The following is a 7,306-nucleotide window of genomic DNA, read 5'->3' on the forward strand; positions in this document are numbered from 1 at the left end:
TATACTACCTCGGATATGATGAGCTTTCGTGTGTCAACCTTGGCTATAACGAACCCTGGTTGAAACAAACGTAGTGTGCTGACCTTGTATATAGTATACCACCTCGCATTAATGAACATGTGGCTGCAAATGCACTGAAACATTTCACCAAGGATTGCCTAAGTTTTTTTTTTTCTTTTGGAGTGAGCGGCAGGCATTCTACAGACCTTAGAATCATACAGGCGCTATTGTAATCTGCCATAACGATACCTGTTGCCGCTATCACTGCGTAACTATAGCATAACATGAATATTAATTTGCCTTTATGTCAACATTGTTAAAAAATATTGTCAACCCCTGGCAACACACCTTAAGCATGGCCTTGTCTGTATGCTGAAAACGGTTCAGCGAGCTGAAGCCCTGACAAGGGGGACCTCCACAAAGAAGCTACATGTCCCCCTTCTGTGGCAGGCACTGCCCCTTGGCATTTGTTGTCTTTCTCTGTACATGAATCACACCAGAAAAAAACGCCACTTAAGCTCCTGGAAGTGCATAGCGTCAACATCCACTGAAACATGCACAATCTGTTTGAACCGCAACACACACCATTCTGCATCTCTGTGTTCATCCACAGGAGCAAGCAATGTGCCTCATGTTACAGCAAAAGCCCTACCGCAAGTGCCATGAACAATGAAGATTCCCTTACTGCCTGTAAATATGCTCATTTACACTTCTTGACTGCTGACATACATGCATAAAAACTGCAGCAATCATTCTCCATATAATGACCTTGTCACCTTCAAGCTACTGCAACAAATAAACAAATGAATTGCAAGGAAGCTATGCCTTCCAGCCCAAATCAAACCTAGCACTGGATAGACAATTAGTTCAGACCACCCAGTGGATCATCCCTCGTCAGAAAAATGAACAACGCTGCTCCACCAGCTGGCTTCTGCGTACAGGGAAAAAAATCTTTGGACCTTCATCACTTTCAAGACAAGAACATCAAGACAAGAACATCACACTATCAAGAGATGGGAAATGCTTATCAGACACCACTGAATGATGTCATGCTGAGGAACACGACAGATACAGAGAAAGACACAGGAAGTACTGAACTAAAGAATGTAAGCCAGCAAAACAAAAAGGTGACAAATCCTCTACATGTCAAATTTAATTTAAAAATTTTTTAGTCTCGTATGCATTGCTAGAAAAGGGCAGGACAGGCTGCAATCATACTCCATGCATGGAGACAGTAACAATCTCCATGCATGGAGACATTAACTTTCAAGGCACTGATTGTGCCACAATACTACTATGGGTTCTCAGCAGCAATTGCACAGGTTGTGATGACAACAGCCAATTTTAACTTTTTTTTTTCCCAAACCTTCATGACGTCACTCAGAAAGGCACTGAAGTCCTGGGTGACAACAGTAGCCTCTGGGAAATTTCTCTGAAAAGCCCGTGATGCCACTTCACTGTTGCCCACAGCCCAGCATGCTTTGCCAGTGTGTTTTTTTCCGGCATGCATCTTAACAATATTCAGGCTGAGGCTAATGCATGGTCCATAATATTAAAACAGCGCTAAGCAACAAGGACGAAGAATGAAGGGAACACACACAAAGGCACTGTGTGTTCCCTTCGTTCTTCGTCCCTGTTGCTTAGCGCTGTTTTAATATTATGGAGCATTTCCAACTCGCCCAATCTGCCGTTCTTCTAATGCATGGTTACATGAATTATCCTTATGGTTGAATATAAATAAACTAGAATTAAATGTTAGTAAAACAAAGGTTACTGTATTTAAAGCTCGCAACAAGACTGATGATTTTGGAATTCAGCCTACTTTCAAAAACAGTGCAATCGAACACGTTTCTTTCTAGAAATTTTCAGGCATCATTTTTGAAGAACACTTGAACTGGACCCTGCATATTAATAAGACTCATGCCAACGTATCCATGTCACTGTGTGTGCTACAGTCAAAACTCGATTTAACGAAACCCGATTTAACGAAAATCTCGATTTAACGAAGGTATCCTAATTCCCCCTCAGACGCCCATAGGGTTCAATGCTTTGACTAACCCGAAATAGCGAAACCGATTCCGTGATCTGTCCCGATTTAACGAACCTTTTTCGAGAAATAAAGGTGAAAAAGTGTTAATTTTTGGTCTATTTTGTAGACAGCACCCCAAAATTTATTGATTGCGAGTCAGCGGTAACAGCGCGGAGCATCTTCATCCCGTCGCTTTTTTCAAACTGCGCGGCGCAAAACGAGTTTTAATTTTGAGTCGAGCTCACGAGATGGCGCCATCAGTAAAAAAGTTTCGTGCCACATTTCATAGATGGCGCTGTTGCAGTTCGAGTGTTTTTTTGTGTGTGTGTTTGTGTGTTGTGCTCTGTGTTCGCTCTTGTGCGGATTTCCCCGTGCCTTTGAACGCACATCTTTGTCAAGCTCAGCTTGTTAGGCCTCCATCAGTCTAGCCTTGCTATCGTGAACGCGGACTTGGTGTGTGCGAGCAAGCGCGCCGCTAACCCTCCTGACTAGCAGATGGAGCCCTGCAAGAAACGAAAAAGGCTTACCCTGGACGAGAAAGCGGACATAATTCGTGCTGTGACAAGTGGACAGAAGAAATGTGACGTGGCTGCATCACATGGCATTCCAGCGAGTACTCTCTCCACAATATTGAAAGGGAAAGATATTGAAAGGGAAAGGGTTTCGGTACACTAGGCCCTGAAACTGCCGAAGCTGGTCCGGACTGCGCGAGCGCCGTGCACGAGGATGAAGATGCCTGGGAACACCTTCGCTCAGTGGATGAAGTGCCCACAGGCATAAGTTTCTCAGACTACGTGAACGCCGACGCAAACGCAGTCACAACGGAAGTTTTGACTGATGCCAATATGTTGCGGCTTGTAGGAAGCGTGGAGGGAGTGACGGCTGAAGACGCTGCCGACGACCCTGCAGGTGCCGAAGCTCCCGTGCCGACACCAGGTCAGGTGATGGATGCTCTCGATCTGCTGCGACATTTTGCCGGCGCACACGAGGGGACGGAAGACGCGCTGGACGCACTTCAGACCTACGAGAAATCGGTGCGGCCGTTGCTCACAAAGCGCACGCAGGCAAAGATCACCGACTTCTTTGGCGGAAAATAAATTTGTAGTCCCCTCGGGCCTTTCTTGTCGAGTAAGAATTTTTGTTGTTTCTTTTCATACGCGCTAGCAGCGCCGGTCGTGGTGTTGGCGCTACCCACTCGAAAGTAGCGCGGAGGGTCATGACGATGACCATACGGAGCCCCAAAGATTGCGCTAGTTGTATGATTACCAACTTTGGCGCCAATTTGTCATTAGCTGTGTGGCTTGCCGTCCCGTCGGCGGTATTTAGGGAAGATTGTTGCGCCGCTAGCCGAACCGTCCTTTGGGTCGGTGCTACCGGCGTGAATTCGTCACGCGCGAGTGCGACGAAAAGTGAAAATGGTACGTGCTAACCGATACGATCGCGATAAGCTGGTACGGTTTATGCGGATGCAAAATGCATTATGTTCAATGGGTGCTCAGTCGGGGACTTGACTTTACTACTTTTAAAACGAAAGAACTGTTTAAGCGGGTACGTTTTAACGAGGTTTTACTGTAATCGAATGTACTGAATTATGTGCCCAAGAAATGCCTCATTCAATTTAACGAAGTTCTCGATTTAACGAAATAATTCACGGCTTCCCTCAACTTCGTTAAATCGAGTTTTAACTGTATATAAAATTAGAAACCTTGTTCCCAAATGGCTGAAGTGGCAATTATATTACACCCTAATTCATTCACATCTTCACTATTGTTTACTGATTTGGGGGTGTACAACAAAAGCTAACCTCATGAGATTGATAACATTGCAGAAAAAAAACCATACGATATGTCGAAAATCTTGCCTATAATGATCACACAGGTTTGCACTTTTTAGAGCAACCCGTCCTAAAGGTGGATCAATTATTTGAATTGAAATTGCTTTGTCATATCTTTAAAGAATACAAGCTGTATCCATCTAAATATCTTGAATTACATTCAAGTAGTAAAGCTTCTTATAAGTTAAGACACAACAACTACCGAATGCCACTTGTGCGAACGAACTATGGTACCCAAATGCTGTTCTGTTTAATTTCCTGTATTCTTAATAAACATACACAGGCCATGAAAATTATTCAGAAATATGGGTCCGAGAACTCTTTTAAAAAGAATGCTTCATATTACCTGCTCTCTTGTTCTAGCGATTTAAGGGACACTGAGGAGAAATTGAAGTTGGCTTGTATCGATAGAATAGCAGCTCCTAATCACAAAAACACCACTCTTCCTGAAAACAAAGCTCTTGTAATGTAGAAAATAGCAAGAACCAAAATACAGGTATCGCCGTCACAGGCCAATCTCGCAAGTACAAGCGTGACGACTTCCTACAACAAGAGGCGCCACCTTGGAGGAATTTTCCTTACTTCATGGGTGCTACGAATCTCTGAGGCTGGCAAAGGAAGGTTGCGCAACGCACCACTAGCCATCAGAAATCACGGAGTCTGCGTTTACATCACTCCGTTCTGTGACGTCCCAAGAGTTGCCGTGACGTCATAAGAGTTCCCTGAGTTTAAATCAGAGCGGCGGGAATAACTTTTTCAACTTCGAATCCAAATTTCTTTGAAATAAATGCATCTTTCGCGCCCGGACAAGTGCAACAAAGCCATGAAATGCCAAACTATCAAATTTTGCTAACAAAAAAAATTGATAGAGTTCTCCTCAGTGTTCCTTTAATGGGTTGTTGATAGAAACATTCATTGTTTCTGATGTTTCATAGACTATGTAAAATTTCTTGCATTTCTGACTTTATTCATACCTTGCAACTATTCAGTGTATAGCTTTATCACTGCAGGAGTATGCACTTTCCTCATTGGTTACATAGTTTAAAAGTGCATTCTCTATGTAATAGGTGCATGCAGTTCTTGTTCCTTTTGCTGCCTATTCTGAGCTGTGCGAGGGTTGCTTGGGCCCCGTCAGGCAGATCACATCTGCCTTTTGACCCTGAACCCGAGACCTTGTCTGAATAAATATATATCTATATCTAAGGCCTTCACAGAGAGAAAGAATGGCGTATTTATTCGCGTAATGAACCCATTCGCATAATGAGCTCACCCCTCACTTTTGTCATTGAGAATTGATTGACTGATTGAAAGTCATTTATTTTGAGAAGGCACAAGGCCACTGTGCCGAGAAATGGGGAAAGAAAGTTTGCCACAAGATCCAAGTCGGTGTTTTGTCCATTTCTATATTTCTCGTTTTACAGCGTTAGATTTCTACAGCGTGGTCCTCAATATTGCGTCATCCGCAGCGAAGGCGTAGGTAGCGCGCCAAGACGCTGCGCGCCGATAACATCACGGCGTGTTGCTGCGGAGGTGGTGCACTCGGCGAGGCTTGGCAGAGTGCCAAGACGGCACATGAGCACTGGAGAGGTGAAGCGCAGAAGACACCATAGGCCCATTTGATACGCCTGCACTGCGCGAACTGGTTCTCGCGGTGCTGCACTTCGCCATTCGTTCCAGCGGTTCAAGATGACGCCGTCTGCACTACGCCATTCGTTTAAAGAAAAAGCGCAGACATTGTGCAGGTCTAGTTCAGGAAAAGTTTAGGAAAACTGTGCACCTCCTCAGTTGACGGTGCCGAAATCGTACAGCTGCAGCCGCCATGAAAGCAGGCGATGGCTTTTGCGTTGCGATAAACGCGGCGAAGAGACTTAGGTTTAGCCTATGGTGAACTAGAATACTGGTCTAGAGGTGCAAGCAGAGGCACGCGGCAGCGGAGCGGATGAAGCAAAACGCCTCTCCTCGCCGCAAAGGGCGCTACCCTAGGGCGCTTTTACTAGCTCCGCGCCTCTGCTGCCGTGCTGACCCGGCAGTAGGAACGGCTCAACACTTGCTTTTTCGTGCCTCACTGCTGGTGTTCTAGGTCCCAATTCTGCATATGTTGACAAGCTTCATTTATTTCTGTCGCACCTGAGTGCATGGGAAACCAGACTAATGGAATTCAAGGCTTTTATAAGCAAGCCGACAGCTACAGGACTGCATGCGACACTGTTTAGCATGTTGTCACTGTTGAAGTACCCAGTAGAACGTGCATGTTTCAGTTACCTGATGATAGATAGAGTGAGCCAGAATCCAGCCGGGCATCTTAACAGAATTGTGCGCCAGTCTTCGTTCTGGCTGCAATACCCATACCCGCAGCATCTGAGCAGACGTTTCTATTTATACTGTAATCTGCCTTGCATTTAACAACCTTTCACACTCGGTTTCTACGGGAAACCTCGAGCCTGACATCCTCATTGCCATTTTGTATGCAGATGCTGGCCAGCAAAGCTGTCCCAGTGGCACACAGGAGCTTGATGATAAATTCTAGATGCAGGCAACATGCAGATGCAGCAGGCGCAGCACTTAATTCTGAAAATACCGCCATACCATTCCACTTGCACTGTAGCATGAAGTGACAGGCGGTTAATATTCTAATGATGGGTCATTCTTAAAACACAGCGCTAACAATTCGAGGGCGCAGAGACAATAGGTAAAGGGTGATCGAAAGAAACACGAAGAGAGCGGAGCCTATAGGCGCACTGCTGCTCACATTTCTTTTCATCGCGCTTTTACTTCGGTGGTAGCTAAAGGATGCCAGAGTCGTCCGTAATGTTTTCTAGGATGACTAACGTCTTTTTCTTACCACCCAGGAAAAAGCGCGATCAAAAGAAATTCCAACAGCGGAGTGCGTAGGCACCGGGTTGTTCGCGTTTGTTTCCAATGCGATCGATAGTGCACGAGCGCTCATGTGTGCGTCTCGTCGATCTATGTGCGCTCGTATTGTTAGCGCTGTTTCGTATTGTTAGCTGCACGGTTATGTAGCAAAAATAAAAAAGATGGCGTCTTGAAGGCAGGCTGTGAAGGCTGCCTGAATTTGCTTCTAGTGACCAAAGAAGCCACAGCGAACTCAAGCCAGCCGAGTTCACTCCCATGAACGACAAGGGTGACTTTCGTCCCTCTGCAGGGCCCCCTCTACAAATTGTAGCGGACCTAGAAAATACCTACGACATGCTTTAGCCTCCTGTAAAAGCTACATGCAGAAAGTACCCTTGATATTGTACAGGTGCTTAAGGCGAAAACAAAGATCTGGCTCTCTGCCCACTGTGAAAATTTGGCAGCCGAGCTCACTGCTGTAGTGCCTATCTATCACTACTTTTTACATAACAAAACCGCCTTCCATTTTTGAACAACCGGAAGTTAAAAGATGCTGAGTACCAAAAAATTAGTCGGTGCGCTTAGACCTG

This window comes from Amblyomma americanum, chromosome 1 (genome assembly GCF_052857255.1).
Source record: "Amblyomma americanum isolate KBUSLIRL-KWMA chromosome 1, ASM5285725v1, whole genome shotgun sequence".
Classification (NCBI taxonomy): Eukaryota; Metazoa; Arthropoda; class Arachnida; order Ixodida; family Ixodidae; genus Amblyomma; species Amblyomma americanum.